General features: G+C 41.0%; 1 protein-coding gene across 1 annotated transcript in view; it reads right to left on the bottom strand.

Annotated features, from left to right (window-relative positions):
• Positions 1 to 319, bottom strand: part of LOC122553242 (barrier-to-autointegration factor-like) — an 18,805-nt gene extending 18,486 nt beyond the window's left edge. Inside the window, exon 1 of the mRNA XM_043696827.1 lies at positions 214 to 319. The gene's annotated coding sequence lies outside the window, so the exon portion shown is untranslated. The remainder of the gene's footprint in view (positions 1 to 213) is intronic.
• Between the last annotated feature and the right edge of the window lie 17,562 nt (positions 320 to 17,881).

The raw sequence follows: 17,881 nt of genomic DNA, 5'->3' as shown, positions 1-17,881 counted from the left end.
CCTCCTCCCCGGTCACCAGCCACCGCCTCCTCCCCTGACTGTCCCCACCCGCTCCACCACCTCCTTCCCAACCTGTTCCACTGCCTCCTGCCACATCTCCACCCCCCTGCGCACTGCCTCCTTTCCCCCGATGCCTTGGGGATCTCCGATATTGGCGGCTCGGATTCTCCGTTGAGGTGATGAAAGGTAGGTAGCCGTCAAGGTAGCACTCACCATTTGACGGCTAACGGCGCCGCACCCTCCGCGCCCTCGCGCTTCCCGCCTAACTGTTGTTTTCAAACGATCTCAGCCACTTTCCCGCCCTGGCGTCGCGCGAGTGCACGTGACTTCCGCCACGTGCTCGCCGCCGTCCGAGTGGTGCCATTTGAAGAATCCGCCAGCTTTGCAGTAATCTTGGTGTAAACAAAAAGTGGGTTTCAGAAAAAAATAGGTGGAACTTTAACAAACATGCCTGTTCGTGATTGAAAACTTATCGGTCATAATTTCTAGTGACCCTTTCCAGATCTATAACCAGCTCTCCTGCCCTGGCTATCTCGGGACTGTCAGCCATGAAGCTCTCCCTCCCAAACCTCTGCGTGTCACTTTTACTAAGGCTTTAGATCACCCGCTGAACAACGAATAATTACTGTATAAAGATTTCCAGTCAAGCTGTTTCTTATTACCCTCCCCCCCTCCCTCTCACTTCTCCATCCTCACCTTCCCTCCCTTTTTCTCTCCCTCCCTCTCTCTAGCCGTTCTTCGTTCTGATGCTCCCTTTCCCAATGCTTCTTTCACATCCTCCCATCCTTTATCCCTTTCCAACCTCTGCTGTTTAATTTCTCCATTGTCAACATTCACCTTCATAGCCACCACGACTTTTTTGCATTGCCCCTAATATTTCTTTTTTTTAAATAAAAGCAAAATACTGCTAATGCTAGACATCGGAAAACAAAACCAAGGTGATGAAGAAATCTGTCAGCCCTGGAAGCATTTATGAAGAGAGAAACAGTTTGACTGAAACGATATAACTTACTCATGTGGGATATAGGTGAATTAATGTTATTTCTGCAATTATAAGTTCTGATACAGAGTAAATGAATTCACATTAGTTTGGGATTGTTTCGGACGAGAGTTGACTTAGCAAGAATGAGGAAATATATCATCCGTTACAAAATGGTATGTTAGCATGAGACGTGATTACAGAACAATGGTAGAAATATAGGCACTGGATAAAATGCTGTGAAAAGAGGCCTTTATAAACATCTGTTTCCCACTTGTACAGAGACACAGGAACAAACCCCAATTAAAAGGGCTTAGTGATAAGATGCTGTGAGGGGCAGCCAGATGGAGGGGGTAGATAATGGTAAGCAAAGGATGGGATGACATCAAACAACCTTATGGGGGAGGCAGAGATAGACATTTGTCACGGACAAGGCCCGATAAACAGAAGTTGTGGGATCAGTCTTAAGGAACTGAATGACGTACGCGGAGGATGGGGGCAAACAATGGAATAAGGAAAACATATGGGAATTCAAACTAGAGTTTGTTGGATTTGGTGTGCATTTGTCATTGCCTTACCTGGCATTAGACATGGCACCCACTAGCAAGTGTACAAATAAACGACTCTGTTTCAGATTTTTGGTCTCAGACTGAAATTATTAAAGTGAGTGAGCTTTTGTTTCTCACACTGAGAACTGCAAGGGCTATAAAATTGTGTTTTTAGCAATCCCATTGTCATAAACTATGAGCACCTTTACAATCTGTTTCATTTGCTCATCATACCTCTCTACCTATCTCAAAAAAGCTGTCGATAACCCATTGGGTACCTCCAGCCCTTCGGTTTTTAATCACTTTCTTAGGTTGGATGTAATTTTTTACAAAATTACTGTGCTCCTGAAGCAATTTGGGGTGGTTGGAACGTCCTACTGAAAGTGTGCTGAAGGCATATTCAATCCACGCATCCAGTGGAAAATTTGATGATTATTTGAAATGGAGCATTTATTCATAATGCCCAAATGACCCCTGCACATGTGCAAATGAGGCACATGACGTAGGATAGCCACAATAGGCAGCATGTGTCTGAGAACATTATACTCGCATGTGTCTGCACTTGTGCCATTGCCATCACCAGGCTGAGGGTGAGGGAGCAAAAGAGCCTAGAGATGCTCTAAAGGCTGGGGATAAGAAAAAAAAACTTCTTACTGATTGGGTCTATGGAGTAGATCCCCTCAGCCTTTGCTCTCGCCATGCCACTTGTTGTCTGGAAAGAGGCCTTTCTGCAACCAGATGACCCTATAAGACATAGGAGCAGAAATTAGGCCATTCAGCCCATTGAGTCTGCTCTGCCATTCAATCATTGCTAATAAGTTTCTCAACCCCATTCTTCCAATTTCTCGCTGTAACCATTAATACTCAAGAACCTATCAATCTCCATCTTAAATATATTCAATGACCTGGCCTCCACAGCCTTCTGTGGCAATGAGTTCCATAGATTCACCACTCTCTGGCTGAAGACGTTTCTCATTTCCCCATTCTAAAAAGTCTTCCCTTTAACCTAAGGCTATGCCCTCGGTTCCTCGTCTTTCCTACCAATGGAAACATCTTCGCAACATCTACTGTGTCCAGACCATTCAGTTTTTTAAATATTTCAATTAGATGCCCCCCTCATCCTTCTAAACTCCATCGAGTATAAATCCGGTGTCCTCAAATGTTCTTCACATCTTAAGCTTTTTAGTCCTAGTACCATTCTCGCGAACCTCCTCTGAACACACTCCAGGGCCAGTACATCCTTCCTGAGAAATGGGGCCCAAACCTGCACACAATACTCCAAATGTGGTCTGACCAGAGCGTTATAAAGCCTCAGAAGTACATCCCTGCTTTTATATTCAAATCCTCTCAAAATAAATGCCAAAATTGTATTTGTGCGGCAATCCAAGCTGGCAGCGTCATGTTAGGATCGCGTTTGCTGGGCATCACACTGCAAAACCAACCTGACAGCGCTGGAACCCCTCCCATACACTTCACTATGAGTAAAAATACAGTAAAGGAGCTAGAAACCTGAAAAAAAATCAATTTTTGCAGCTAGAGAAAAAAGGTGGAAGCTCGCCCAGGGCACACAGCCCAAACCATTGAAGCAGTGAGCTTGCTTACTCACCAGACCCTGGTTGAGGAGCTGGCCAAATCTCACGAGGTCCTGGGGAGGCAGATCCACAAAAAAATCTAAGAGGAGCTGGCTCCTGTATCTGCTATGCTGCAAGACCTGGGAAAAATGACCGATAAACTCAAGTGCGGGACTGCGGGGGTAGAGGCAGAGACTGACTCCTCCGAGAGCCAGATTGAAGCCCTGGAAACGCAGTCCGCGGTCTGTTGGATCGGCTAGGTGATTTCTGAAAACGGGCAAAAGAAAGAACCTGCACATTATTTGCATATCGGAGGGGACAGAAGGTGAGCAACCGGTGTAGCTCTTCAAGAAGTGGTTCCCAGAATTCCTTAGTTTGGAGGTTGAGAAGATAAGGATAACAATTGAAAGAGCCCACAGGATCATGACACGAAAGTCAGGTACGGATCAGTGCCCACACCCTGTCCTGGTAAAGTTCCATCATTACAAAGATAAGCAGAGGGTCATGGAACCCTCTATAGCACAGGGGAAGGACCCAAGGGCATTGTTATTTTGTGGCTCCAGAGTCATGTTTTTTTCAAGACTTCTCGGCGGAAGTACTCCAGAAAAGTAAGTCCTATGATGGCGTCAAGAGGAGATTCTTAAAAAAAGGAAGGCCCCAGAGGACTGTGCTTCCTATAGGCCCAAGTCACTTCTGAATGTCAACTTCAAAATCCTATCTTTTATGAATTCTGGTCCTATCATTAAGGAGGACCAGAATTCATAAAAGGTCACAGATTGATGGATAATGTCAGGAGATTACTTAACATGATCCAAGTATGTCAACAGCGATTGGTACAGGGATTGGTGATCTCTCCTTAGATGCGGAAAAGGCATTTGACAGGGTTGAGTGGCCATATTCTTTTCATACTTCAAAGCAATTCGGCCTGGGAAAGACCATCATCAGGTGGGTGGAGGTTTTGTATCATGATTCTCTTGCTGCGGTCCTCACCAATGATTTATGGTCAAGCAATTTTAATATTCGTAGGGGCAGTTGACAGGGCTGTCCCTTGTCACCATTGCTTTTCACATTGGTGATTGAATCGCTGGCGGAGGCAATACATAGGGATCCCAATATAACCGCTGCAGAAGTGGGGATGAAGTCACATAAGATCGCACTGTATGCAGATAACGTTCTTGTCTTCTTATCAAACCCGACAGTCTCAGGGCCATAACTGATACAATGCATCAATTTATTTGGTTGCTTTGTGGATTATAAGATAAATGTTGTGAAATCAGAGGCCATGCCCATGGGTGGTCTCACAAGAGTGCCTGATCCTGCGAGTGGATCTCAGTTCCCCTTTAGATGATCACAGAAGGGCTTTCTCTACTTTGGTATATTTATTACTCCCGTTCTTAATCGACTATTTAAAACCAATTTTCCCCATTTATTTGACAGAATCAAGCAGGACCTTCGTAGGTGGGAGGCACTTCTTGGTTAGATCGGGTAGCCCTCACTAAAATGAACCTTTTGCTCTGCCTGTTGAATCCTATGCGAATGCCTCATCTGCTTTTTATTAAGCAAATATTTAGAAGACTGAATGGCTGGTTCAGTTCTTTTAACTGGTATCACAAGTTGCCCCTAATTAAATTGACTAAATTGCAGTTACCTTAGGATTGGAAGGAGTGGGCCTTCCAGATATCAAAAACTATCAGTTAAGCTCGTTGCTATCTCACGTGAAAGATTGGGCCCAGGGAGACCCTCACTCACTTTGGTTGGACATCGAAATATCTCTGGCAAGATGCCCCCTTATTAGCATGCTGTTCTTAGACAAAATGACAACAGTTAAAGAATATTACTATAGCCCAATAGTCATCAGTACTGTCAAGGCATGGAGGGCAAAGTATCAGGGTAATATTGCTAAAACATCATTTTTTACACCCATAGTTGGTGTGTTGTGCTTTTAGCTGGGCTGATGGACTCTGGGTTTAAACTGTGAGCAGCTAGGGGCATGTTGTTCCTGGGTGATTTATTCGAAGGGGACAGTATTGATGTCCTTTGACGAGTTGATTCGGAAATATGAATTGCCCAGTAGGGACCTCTTTCGTTTCTTTCAAATTAGAAATTTCATACGAAAAGAGACCACCCTTCTAAGGGTGTTGAGTGCTAAGGGTAGGTTATTTGTTAGCAATGCTTATCATCTACTGGGAGAGGGTCCCTCGGATGAGACAGAACTGCTCTGTCGGGTATGGGAGTGGGAATTCGACATTGAGATCCTTTCTGAAATATGGAGGCTATCTGGGAAAATGCAAGAAGGATCTTGATTTGCAACAGGACCCATGTCTTGCAATTGAAGATACTCCACAGGGACCATTTGGCCATAGACCACCTCACTAAATTTAAAGAGGGAGCATCTCCAATGTGTCCTAAATGTAAAATGAACATTGGCACGCTTATTCATTGTTTTTGGTCATTCCACAGACTGCGGGCTGTCTGGACAGCTGTGGTAGGTGAAATAGACAAGGCCTTGGGGACAGAGGTGGAGATGGACCTGGTATCTCTTCTTCTTGGTTTTGTTAATTCGCTTTCATTAGATGCACATGAGAAAAAGATTTTCAGTATCATCACTCTTTGTGCAAGAAAGAACATTCTATTCGGGTGGATGTCGGAAAATTTTCCGGGGCTGGCGGGTTGGCATAAGGTAGTCATGGAGCACATTCTTTTGGACTTTCTTATGAGTATGGTGCACTATAAGACTGAGAATTTCTATAAGACATGGCAGCCCTTTTTGGACTACCTGGGTACAGATTTGTCCGGCATACTAATAAGAGCCTTTATATAGCCATGACAATTCTATGTCATGAATCTGGTATCCAGTGAGGAGGAACTATGAACATATGAATATATATAAACTTATGTGCTCGATGATCGAGGGCTATTGGTTTGTTTCGCTGAACTGTATTATGATTGTTATTATTATTGTTAAGATTTTCCAATTTTAGCTTAGTTATTATTTATTTATCTGTGTAATTTGTGGGTTTGTTTTTTAATATTGGTTTGAATTGTTTGCTTTTGTATTCGTTGTAATATTCAAAAGAAAAAATTCCTTTTTTTAATAAAACTATATATTTTTTTAAAAATTGCATTTGCCTTCCTATCTAAGAATCTTCTCATTCAAGTTTGTGTTCCTACCAAAGGATAGCTGCTGGAATAGTGCTAACCTTTAGTTGCCTTTCAAAGGCCTTACAATCTGACCCCCGTTACTCACACTTGGTCCAGAACATGATTCACAGCACCTGATTCCTTATCCTATTACACACACTTCCAGCAGCCCCATCCTTGAGACTGGCAACTGCTTTTTATTGCTTCCAAATGACATTGGTTGCTCTTTGTTCATATGTCTTATTTTGTGCCATCCAGAGATGTCATTGGTAGTATTCATAGCCTATTTGAAAAGGAATAATATTCTAATCGCCGAGCTGGAAGTTTTTGTTGCAAACATTTCGTCCCCTGTCTAGGTGACATCCTCAGTGCTTGGGAGGCAGGGAGAGGCCACTATAAATGCCGGAGGAAACACCACAGAAGCGCTTCACAGGAGGCTCCCAAGCACTGAGGATGTCACCTAGACAGGGGACGAAACGTTTGCAACAAAAACTTCCAGCTCGGCGAAAAGAACCACAGCAACGAGCACCCGAGCTACAAATCTTCTCACAAACTTTGAAATAATATTCTAAGTTGAGGGAATAAGGCATAACAAAGGTGTGAGTGAATTGCTCCTTTGGAGAGTTGGGATAAATACATAAATATTGTTAGAATGCTTCTTACCTAATTTCTGGTTTTTATTCTCCTTGGAGCAAGAGTTCCCATTTTTAATCAATGAAAATGTACTGAAACCCCTTGGTAATAGTATAATATGTGGGTAATGAAGTGATAGCAACATGTCATCTTTGACAAGAGTATATTTTAGTAGATTTGTATGTATGGTATTATTCCTTCAAATATTTATATCAGAATTAATGAAGAAATATTCATGAAAGACTGGTGAATCTAATATTCCCACTTTTGAAATAATGTGTACTGTCTACAACTCGCCAAGCCTCCTTCACCAGCACCTTCCAAATGCACCTTTACTACCTAAAAGGACAAGAACAGCTGAAGTAAGGAAACATCATTACCTGGAAGCTCCTTTATGAACTTTATCCTGACTCGGAACTGCATTGACATTCCTTCACTGTCGCTGTGTCAACTACCCTGAACTTCTTAACGGTGCTACAAATATACATACAAGAAATGGTTGACATTGATTAAAGAAGGTGGCTGACCTTTTAAGGGTTATTGGAAATGAGTAACAAATGCTGGCCATGCCAGTGATCATCACCATCCCATGAATAATTTAAAATAAAGATTCCCCATAACTATTTTAAAGAAGGGCAAGGGAATTCTCCTTGATGACTATTCAATACTTATTCCTTAAACAACATCACAAAACAGAAACCTGGTCATAATCTCCTTGTTTGTATATTCTTGCCCTGTGCAAATTGGCTGCTGTCAATTCTACATTGCTTTTCAAAAGTACTGCATAGGTTGTAAAGCACATTGGTACACCTAACATTCTTAAACTTGCTGTATCAATGCTTTATTTCTATTTGGGGAAAGTGAGGATTGCAGTTGCTGGAGATCAGAGTCAAAACTGTAGTGCAGGAGAATTTACGTTTCGAGCATAAGCCTTTGCTGATGAAGGTCTTATGCCTGAAACATTGATTCTCTTGCTCCTCGGATGCTGCCTGGCCTGCTGTGCTTTTCCAGCATGACATTCTCGACCCTTTATTTCTTTTTGTCCTTTGCTCAGAGGCCCAGTCAGTCTGTGAGATCCAGTATCATCCAAATCAGTCAATGATGTCTCACAAATTTTACTTAATAAATTCATTCATTGCAGAGGAAGACAATTATAATACCTTAACTTACTGCAAAACTACAACATCAATGTAATATGGCTGTCATAATAGCATAAGAAATTGGAGCAAGAGTAGGCCATTTGACCCTTTTATGCTGCCCTGGTATTCAAAAAGATGCCTGGTCCTGGCAACATGCCTGGTCATCTTTTTCAACCTAACTGCACTAACCCCAAAGCCCTTCATTCATTTTCTGAATGAATACCTATTAGTATGTTTTGAATATATGAGCAATAATTGAGCATCTACAGATTATAACTCATAACATTTTGACGGGGAAATTCCCATCATTCTCAGTCACAAATAATCCGAAGAGATTCTATCTTCTCAGATTGTGACCAAGTTCCAGATTCCCCAAATAGGGAAACATTTTCTCAGCAAATGCCCTGTCAAACCCCTTAAAATTTTTCTCATTCTTCTAACATCCAAGAAGTATATGCCAAATTTACACAATTTCTCCTTGCAGGACAATCTAATCATTCCAGAAATGAGTATAGTAAAATTTATCATATTCCATCTGCTGTGTTATGTCTAATGGTCAAAATGTCAGTGTGATGAAAGGTATGTAATTTGAAATATATTGATATTTTTAGAGTTTACATTTCAAATTAGTGACATATGGATGTTATATTTGAGAAGGGCTTTCTTTAAAATAAAATTAAGATCCAAGTCCTCATGAGATAGTACCTTACTCCAGCATTGCTCAGAGAGCGAATGACTGTAAATCCTGAAGTGTTAATGGAAAATTGGTAATACTATGGAGTTTACAACAAGTAGGAAAAGCATTGAAGCTTGTTTCCACTTCACGTTAATCAAGGATCAATTTCAGTTTAGAAACATGAAAAATTGAAAGATGTTAGGACAGTTCAGGGAAGATGGGTATACAGTTAATTAGAGTCTGACGCAAACGTAGTTTCTCTCCTAGGAAGGAGTTTTTCAGAGCAGTTATTGGAATATATTACCTCAGCAGTTTATTTGTGCAGCTTACAAGCCATGAGGATTTGGTTAGAAATCTGTAGATAATTGGAAACTGAAAAGGTTTAAGGTCTCGGTTTTGTTTTCATGTAAGAAGACTCCCGAGTTCACATGAAAGAAATTGGGGAGAATCAGTTAAGCAGAAATTAAAGGTAGAATATGAGTTCTCTGATTGGGGCTGTTATCCTAGTTCAATCAGGGAGCCCTACCTGACAGATATAAACAGGAGTGACAGCAGTTCTATTCACTCTGAGAGTTAGATTAGATTAGATTAGACTTTACAGATAGATTAGATTAGACTTTACAGTGTGGAAACAGGCCCTTCGGCCCAACAAGTCCACACCGACCCGCCGAAGCGTAACCCACCCATACCCCTACATTTACCCCTTACCTAACACTACGGGCAATTTAGCATGGCCAATTCACCTGACATGCACATCTTTGGACTGTGGGAGGAAACCGGAGCACCCGGAGGAAACCCACGCAGACACGGGGAGAACGTGCAAACTCCACACAGTCAGTCACCTGAGACGGGAATTGAACCCGCGTCTCTGGCGCTGCGAGGCAGCAGTGCTAACCACTGTGCCACCGTGCCGCCCACGTTGGCTCTGAGGTCAAACCAATGTTAAGGACTATGCACATGTAAATAAAGGGTGACTTGGTGATTTGATGACGGCATACTAGCCTCTGTGGAGCTATTTCAGTGTCGATGAGAGTGGGATGGAGAACATTTTACAAGGTCCTCCCCAGGTCGCCATGTGTGCTAACAACAAGGAAGACCATTAAAGAGCACTTAAGAGAACTTGAACGTAGTAGAAGAGCAAAATGTATGTCCCAGGTATCCCAAGTGATCTACTTGGGCTACAGATCGATAAGACTGGGTTATGCCTGTTGGAAGATAAAGTGAAGGCAATCAAAGGTGCCATGACTCCCACATCTGTACCGGAGTCTAGATCTTTCCTGGGATTGATGAGTTATTACAGAAAGTTCACATGTAACCTGGTCTGCATCCTGGCAACCTTACATATACTATTGAAAAGGGTCAGTTTAGAAATGGTCTCAAAGCCAAGACGGAGCCTTTAGGAAAGTGAAGAGGTGGCTATCATCGTCTAAGTTGTTGACATACTATGATCCCAAACAAGATGCAGTGCTGACATGCGATGTCTCCCTGAATGGTCTTGGAGTAAAATTGACTCACAGATGGCTCAATGGAGAGGAACGCCCAATAGCGTTTGTTTGCCAGACCAGCTGATGTAGAGCGCAAATATGCCCAGGTAGAGAAAAAGGGATTAATGGTTATCTTTGGTGTGAGAAAGTTCCACGAATAACTTTAAAGGTGTAAATTTGTAATAGTAACAGACCACAAATCCCTGGTAGAGCTACTTCAAAAAGACAAGGCAGTGTTGCCTGTAGTTTCAACTCGAATTAAACAAAGGGCTCTCATTTTAAATGCTTACAGATAGAAGTTGGAACACTGGCCAGGAGGCCAAGCAGCAAATACAATGGTTTGAGCTGCCTTCTGCTAGCAGATACACTACAGGTAGTGCTAGAAGAGTTAATTCTGGTTTTTGGTTTTCTGAACGCCCTTCTGACAATATTAGACTGTGAATGTCCTGGCAAAACTAAAACAGTTGGTTTGCAGGAAACAAAAGGACCATCACAACTAAAATTGAAACCTTATTGAACTGGGTGTGACCAGATATCCATACAGGATGTTATTTTATAATGTGGAGCAAGAGTGATTGTTGCCTCCAGATACTAGCTGAATTCCACCAGGGGTGTCCAAAATGAAGTTGTTAATGAGAAGTTATGTCTGGTAGCAGACTTGATTTGATGCAGATATAGCTACATTGGTGGGCCAGGGCCCAGAGTGCCAACAGCTCCCCACACTTGTGGGAATGGCTGGGTTAACCCTGGCTTGGTTACATGGTCACTACACCAGTTCTTCTATCGGCTCAATATTCTTTGTCATTGTGGATGCCCATTCAAAATGGTTCAACGTGTGTATAGTTCATTTGTCAAAGATAGGAACCAGGATAGAAAACTGTGAGCATCTTTTGCAATACACAGGCTCTTGGAAGCGTTGGTCACAGATGACGGGCCATCATTTATCAGCAGGGAATGTGAATATTTCTTTAAGTCTAATAGCATTTGGCATATAAGAACAGGTCCATATCATCCATTGTTAAATGGTCTGGCAGAAAGACCAGTCCAAACTTTGAAGGCAGGCTTAAAGAAACAGTCTACAGATTCAACTGTCCTGGTTCCTATTTGATTATCGGACCACCCCTCATGCAACTACAAGTATAGCTCCAGCTGAGTGCTAATGGGGAGAAGATTCCACACCGAGTTAAATCTGATCTTCATGGACCTAAGTAGGGAGGGTGAAATGGCATCAGGAACACCAATGCCGGACACACTCTTCTAAGTGCGAGAGACAGTTTACTGCAGAGGATGAAGTTTGGTTCCGAAATGATGGAAGTGGCCTTGCGTGGTCAGAGGCATGATTGATGTGAGGTCATGTCCCATTACATACAAAATGTTTGGGTAGGTGTGAAGGTCCTGAATGAGTAGGTGGACCAATTGAAAACTGCAAACTCACAAACAGGACAAGAGCAAAACAAAACTAGCCCCACAGAACAGCTGGAAAGGCTTTTGGAACCTGTGGGTTCTCCCACTCTGTTCAGTATTGAAGAAACCTCACAGAAAGTCTGGGATGGACACAGCAGATGTCGCAGCCTTGAGTCTTTATTGCCTGAAGAGGAGGTAGAATGTCTTCCAAGACCCTCCAGAAACAAGAGGCGGACTATGGTCCAGTATATGCCACTCATATCCGAGGCTGAGTCAAAGGAATCTGACCCAGTGCAAAAACACCCAAGGATTGGCTACAAGAGAAGGAACAGGTCTATGTCCCTGGACTGAGAGGGGGAGGGATGTAGTGATTGTAACAAGGTCAGCCAGGTGGACCTCATAAAATATGAGTTCCCCAATTGGGCCTGTTAACCTGGTTAAATCAGGGAGCCCTGGCTTACAGATATAAACAGTACTGTGAGAAGTTCATTCTGAGAGCTGGCCCTGAGGGAGCCAGACCAGTGTCAAGAACTATGGACATGTAAATAAAGGGTGACGGGATACTCTGGAGTTCTTTTATGGATGAGTTCGACTGAAGGGTCTGTGTCCATGCTATATGACTCTGTGATGAGACAATGTGGCCTCCAGAATGGTTGGCACAGGAGAAAATATTAATTGGAATACATATGGAGGTTACAAGACAGTCCTATTGTAAGAGTTGGATGAAAGAGTGACTCAGTAAATAGAGAATTTGTGGTTGGAATACTGAACCAAGTTCCTATAAAATAAATTAATTTTATCTTGGAAAGGATGAAGGCAAAGAGAATGAGTCTGATATAGTTAGCCATCTTCTTCAATGGAAATACAATGAGGGGGTGCTGAATTGAGAGAGTTACGTTGAATTGACTGCTCAGATGTTGAATCAGAACCAATATCTGAATGTTATTATTTGAAAGACAAAATATTAATGAAGAAATAGAGACCACTTCAGATTTCAGCTAGTGAAGAATGGGCAGTAGTCCTTTGGGTGGTAGTCCCATCTGAATATCATAATGAAATTTTATGAGGGTTCATAAAATTTCAATGATGGTCACTTAAGTATTCGGCAAACATAAATTTAAAAATTTTAAACAGGAATATAGTACATAAAAATGTGGTCAAATTTTGCCATGTTTGTCAGACATGTCAGGTAGCAGGGAAATTGCAACCATCAGTTCAACCTTTAGTTCTGATACTAGCTTTAAAAGTAATATTTACCAAGGTTTATTTAAAATAAATTGTGTAGAACTCCTACCTAAAACCAAGAATAAGAATAAGAATCAGTATCTTTTTAACAATGGAACTACTGGTTTCTACTGCTGCTGCGTTCTGCCAGGGAACTAGGTTTGATTCCACCCTTGATCGATTGTGTGGAGTTTGCATATTGGAGATTGCATGTCTGCATGGGTTTCGTCCTGGTGCTCCAATTTTCTCCTACAATCCAAAGATGTGCAGATTACGTGGATTGGTCATGCTAAATTGCCCATAGTGTCTAGGGATGAGTGGCTTAGTCATGGGAAATCCAAGGTGACAGGGTGGATTTGGGTGGGATGCTTTTTGAACGGTTGGTATGAACTCGGATGGTCTGTCTCTACACTGTTTGAATTCAATGAACTGATTTTTTAACATGTTTTAACAAAATATTATAAGCGGTGCCTTTAGGAAAAATTACTGCAAAAATTATAAGAGAAAAGCTATTTTAGATTCACATTACCCGAAGAAATATAATAGATCCATGTTCAAATTAAATGTCACAAATATTCAAAGAAAGAATTAATAGTTTGGAAGTGTGGCAGTTTATATCTTCTGAACATCACCCACAATCTCAAGGTTCATTGAAACATGGCATCCAATTTTAAAGATCGTGATTAACTGTTATTGTCGAGAATGTCCTAATGATGGGGAGAAAGGAATTCCCTTGTTACTGCTTGCTGTCAGGGATGGACCTAATAGATCCAGAGGATTCAATCCTTTTGAGGTGATAATATGGACAAGGAGCAAATACCATTAAGTTGAAGGTTATACTTCCAGCTGGTACCTTGGATTTCAGAGAAAAGCTAATTGAAAAAAATAATTTGGCCAAAACATATTTGAAGAGTGCTCAAAACACAATGAAAAACAGAGCACATTAATAAGGCCAAAGTTTGAAATTTTGGTTTCTGTCAAAGTAAGCCCCACTGGACCATATCAAATCAAAGAGAAACGTAATCATGAGTTATGTAGTGAGTACTTCAGATAGGAAGAAAAATCAATGACTGTGGTAGTTATATTAAAGAAATATTGTTATTGTGAGGATAGTCAGGAAAATAATGTATTTACAATAGGGAAAACAGTATGGAATAATTAGATGACAAAATTTAACTGATAATGGGAGCTGCAGCACACTTATTGTGCTGTTGCCAAAATGAGGTAGATCACAAAGGTTCTGCATAAAATCAACATAGTGACAAAAGTGAACTCATGCCTATTTTGAGAGTCAAGGACTGCATTGGAAGAATTGGACACACAAATTGCCACTAACATGCACTTGTATAGGCAAGTTCCATTCACTGATATAGCCAAAAAAATGTCAGCTTTTCTAACACCAGATGGACTTCATCAATGTAAAGTTATACTATTTGGAATGAAAAATACACCAATTATTTTCTATATAAATGACTAAATTGAAGCCTTGGTTGTACACAGTTTAACCTCAAAAGAACATTTGTCTGATTGGACTAAACTGTTTGACTACAAAGAAACAATTCAATTATAATTCTGGCTAGAAGTGAATTTGTGAAAGCAAAAGTGATTTATTTGAGACACTGTTGGACAAGGCCAGAGAAGTGAAATAACTGCTCAGACAAATGCACAATTCTATGATATGTTGGCATGAGTGGATTTTATCAGAGGTTTGTTCCAAACTTCAGCATTGTGTTAATTCCTTTTGAGATTTTATTAGAAAGGTAGAATCATTGAATGGACATATGATTATCAGATTGGATGGTCATAAGAATGACAGTTTGAAAGCTGAGCTGATAAATGCACCTGATTTTAGCAGCACTGAACCGTTCAAACTGGCTGTTGATGCCAGCAATATTAGTGTGGGTGCCTTTTATTACAAGAAGACAAAATGAAGATCTAACAGCCTTCCTGTTATTTTTTGAAGAGACTGATTTACATCAACAGAAATATTTAATAGTGGAGAAAGAGACACTGAATCTTGTGTTGTCTCTACATCAGTTTCAAATTTACACATTGAACAACTCTGAAGAAACCACTATTTACACATACTGCAATACTTTAATTTGTTTTAGAGAAATTTTGGGACAAGGTTGTTTTGGTAGAGTTTAATACTCCAGCCATATTATTTTAAAATCATTTATTTGTCTGGAAAAACAATATTATAGCAAATTCTTTGTCAAGAGCACATATGAAGATTGATGCAATTACTAAAATGATTTTATGTAAAATATTGTTGATGTTGAAACATTTGTACAGTTAATGTATATATTATTTCTGTTAATAGAACAAAAGTAGTGCTGAGAAGAACATTTTGATGGAAATTTTCATCTTTCTTTGGGGAGTGGAATGTATTGAAAGGTTTTATAAATTTATATAAATTTTAAATATATTATCTTGGAAATCTGGATTTCTAAAGAGATGCAGGGAAATGTTAGTTACTTCTGTGAAGGGTTCTCTTTAAAACAATAGATCAGCTCTTTGTGAACACTAACGAAATCGAACGTTTTGTCAAAGATCAGATGACTGCACACCTCTGTCGTGTTAATGGAAAGATGTTTATATTGTTGGGTTTATGACATGGAGAGTATATATGTAGGAAATGAGCTTCATTTTCAGTTCAGAAGAATCTAGAATTAAGCAAGTTTTTAATTAAAATAGCAGAACGTGTATAAAATAAGCAAGAGCAAATTTATAAAGGAAATTAGGAAGGCTAAAAGGGGATATGAAAAGACTGATAGGTAAGATAAAGGAAAATCCTAAGTTGTAGGGTAAAAGGATTAATGAAGGAAAGAGGAGGGTCCATTAAGAACCACAGCAGTAACTTGTTTGTGGAGCCAGAGGATGTCGACAGGATTCTAAATGAATATTTTGGGTCGATGTTCACTAGTGAGAGGCACAGTATAGGTATAGAAATCATGGAGAACGTCTGTGATACAATAAAAGGAATTAGTATAACAGAGAGGAGGTTCTAAGAGGTCTGGCACACTTAAAATAGGTAAACTTCCATGTCAGGATGAAATATATCCCAGGTTGTTGAGTAAGGCAGAGGAAGAAATAGAGGGGTACTTGCAAAAATTTTCAACACCCCTCTGCCAAAAGAGAAGTACCGAAGAACTGGAGGACAGCCGTGGTGGTACCATTAGTTAAGAAGTGAGCAAAGGATAAACCAGTGTTGATGCCTGTATACTTCCGGCAACCACCAGCTGCTGTCTGATTCCAGCAAATGTCAGCTGCAGCTGCCGGTGTGTGTAGAGAGGAGAAGAGTCAATTCTTACAACTTTACAAATTACTTTATGATTGTATTGAACCATGCACTTATTTCTTATATGTTCTCTTACAAATTAGAGTTTATATATTTTGCCACAAACTGAATTAAAAACCTGTTTTTATACCCACGCAAGTCCTCTGACACTCCCTGAGTAGTCACAGAATATAAAAGATAACTGTTTTCCTGCTGTTGAGGAGGGCTGATGTTGGTCACACACTACTCTCGCGCTCTCTTTTCACATCCTTGACATACAGTTTGATTTGCAAGTGTTGGACTCTGGAGTTATCGTGACCTGTATGCCTCAAGGGTCTTCTTTTATCTTCTTTCCTTATCTTTCTCGAGTTGTGATGTCATTTCCCTGTTGACTCAGGCTCATCTGTTAATTGCATGTCTTTACCTTATTGGCTGCAAACCAAGGAGCTAAGTAGCATTACCTCATTGCCCTTCATCCATATAAGGCTTCTGCATTAAACTATCTTTCTTACTTTTTCTGCAGAATATGGTTGGTACCAAGCAGTACCTGGACTCCGGTCATTCACAGTTTACAAGCTGTTTTCCCCTGTATGTCAGCAGTTTGTTTTTACACTGATCATTCCTAGCCCCTATCGGTAACTAATACCTCTGGCTCTCTGCAGCCTCCTGGCTAACATCTCATTTTCACGAGTATTTCTCCAAAAGGTCCTCCTGTCTTTCTCTGTGCAACAACCTGGCTACACCAGGAAACTACAGACCAGTCAGTCTAACCTCAGTGTTGGGGAAACTATTTTAAGCAATTCTGAGGGACACAATTAATCTCAATTTGGAGAAGCTGGGATTAATCAAGAGCACTCAGCATTGTTTGACCGACTGGACCGAATTTTTCAAGGAGTTGACCAGGTATGTAGATGAAGTCAATGCTTTTGATGTATTCTAATTGGACTTCTGCAAAACCTTTGATAAGGTCCTACCTAGGAGACTGGTAGCAAAGGTAAGTTTCTCTTTGGGAGATATTGGGTTGTGGTAAAACTGGAGAGAAAGGCATGGCTAAGGCCAAGACCTGTTCCTCCTGAGCCAACGTCCAGTTGAAGTTGTTGGTTAGTTTGCCAGGCTGGTTGATTTCCTTGTAAATGTTTTGTCTCCCTCCTGGGCAACATCTTCAGCGCTGTGTAGCCTCCAGGTGAAGTACTGTAGTTATAATCTGCCCTGAATTTATACGTTGAGGTGGGTGGTTCTACTTCCACTTTTGTTCTATAGTGGTTTGTAGATGGGGTCTGTTTCAATGTGTTAGTTTAAGAAACCAGTGGATGAATACCAGGCCTCTAGGGATTCCTGAGGTTGTTATGGTTTAGCCTGTTGCAATGTTGTGATGCTGTCCTAGTTGAATTGGTGTCCTTCATTATCAGTATGTATTGATATGCGGGAGGATTGATCGTATTGATTTGTTGCAGGCTGATGCTCATGTATTCTGGTGACAAATTTCCTGCCCATTTGTCTTGTGTAATGTTTCTAAATAAATAAATCGACATACATACATACAACTAGGAGAAAGTGAGGACTGCAGATGCTGGAGATCAGAGCTGAAAAATGTGTTACTGGAAAAGCGCAGCAGGTCAGGCAGCATCAAAGGAGCAGGAGAATTAATGTTTCGGGCATAAGCCCTTCTTCAGGAATGAGGAAGGTGTGCCAAGCAGGCTAAGAGAAAAGGTAGGGAGGAGGGACTTGGGGGAGGGGCGTTGGGAATGCGATAAGTGGAAGGAGATTAAGGTGAGGGTGATAGGCCGGAGAGGGGGTGGGGG

The sequence above is a fragment of the Chiloscyllium plagiosum genome, chromosome 9 (genome assembly GCF_004010195.1).
Source record: "Chiloscyllium plagiosum isolate BGI_BamShark_2017 chromosome 9, ASM401019v2, whole genome shotgun sequence".
In the NCBI taxonomy this organism is placed as follows: Eukaryota; Metazoa; Chordata; class Chondrichthyes; order Orectolobiformes; family Hemiscylliidae; genus Chiloscyllium; species Chiloscyllium plagiosum.
This window is presented reverse-complemented; position numbering and strand designations above follow the sequence as displayed.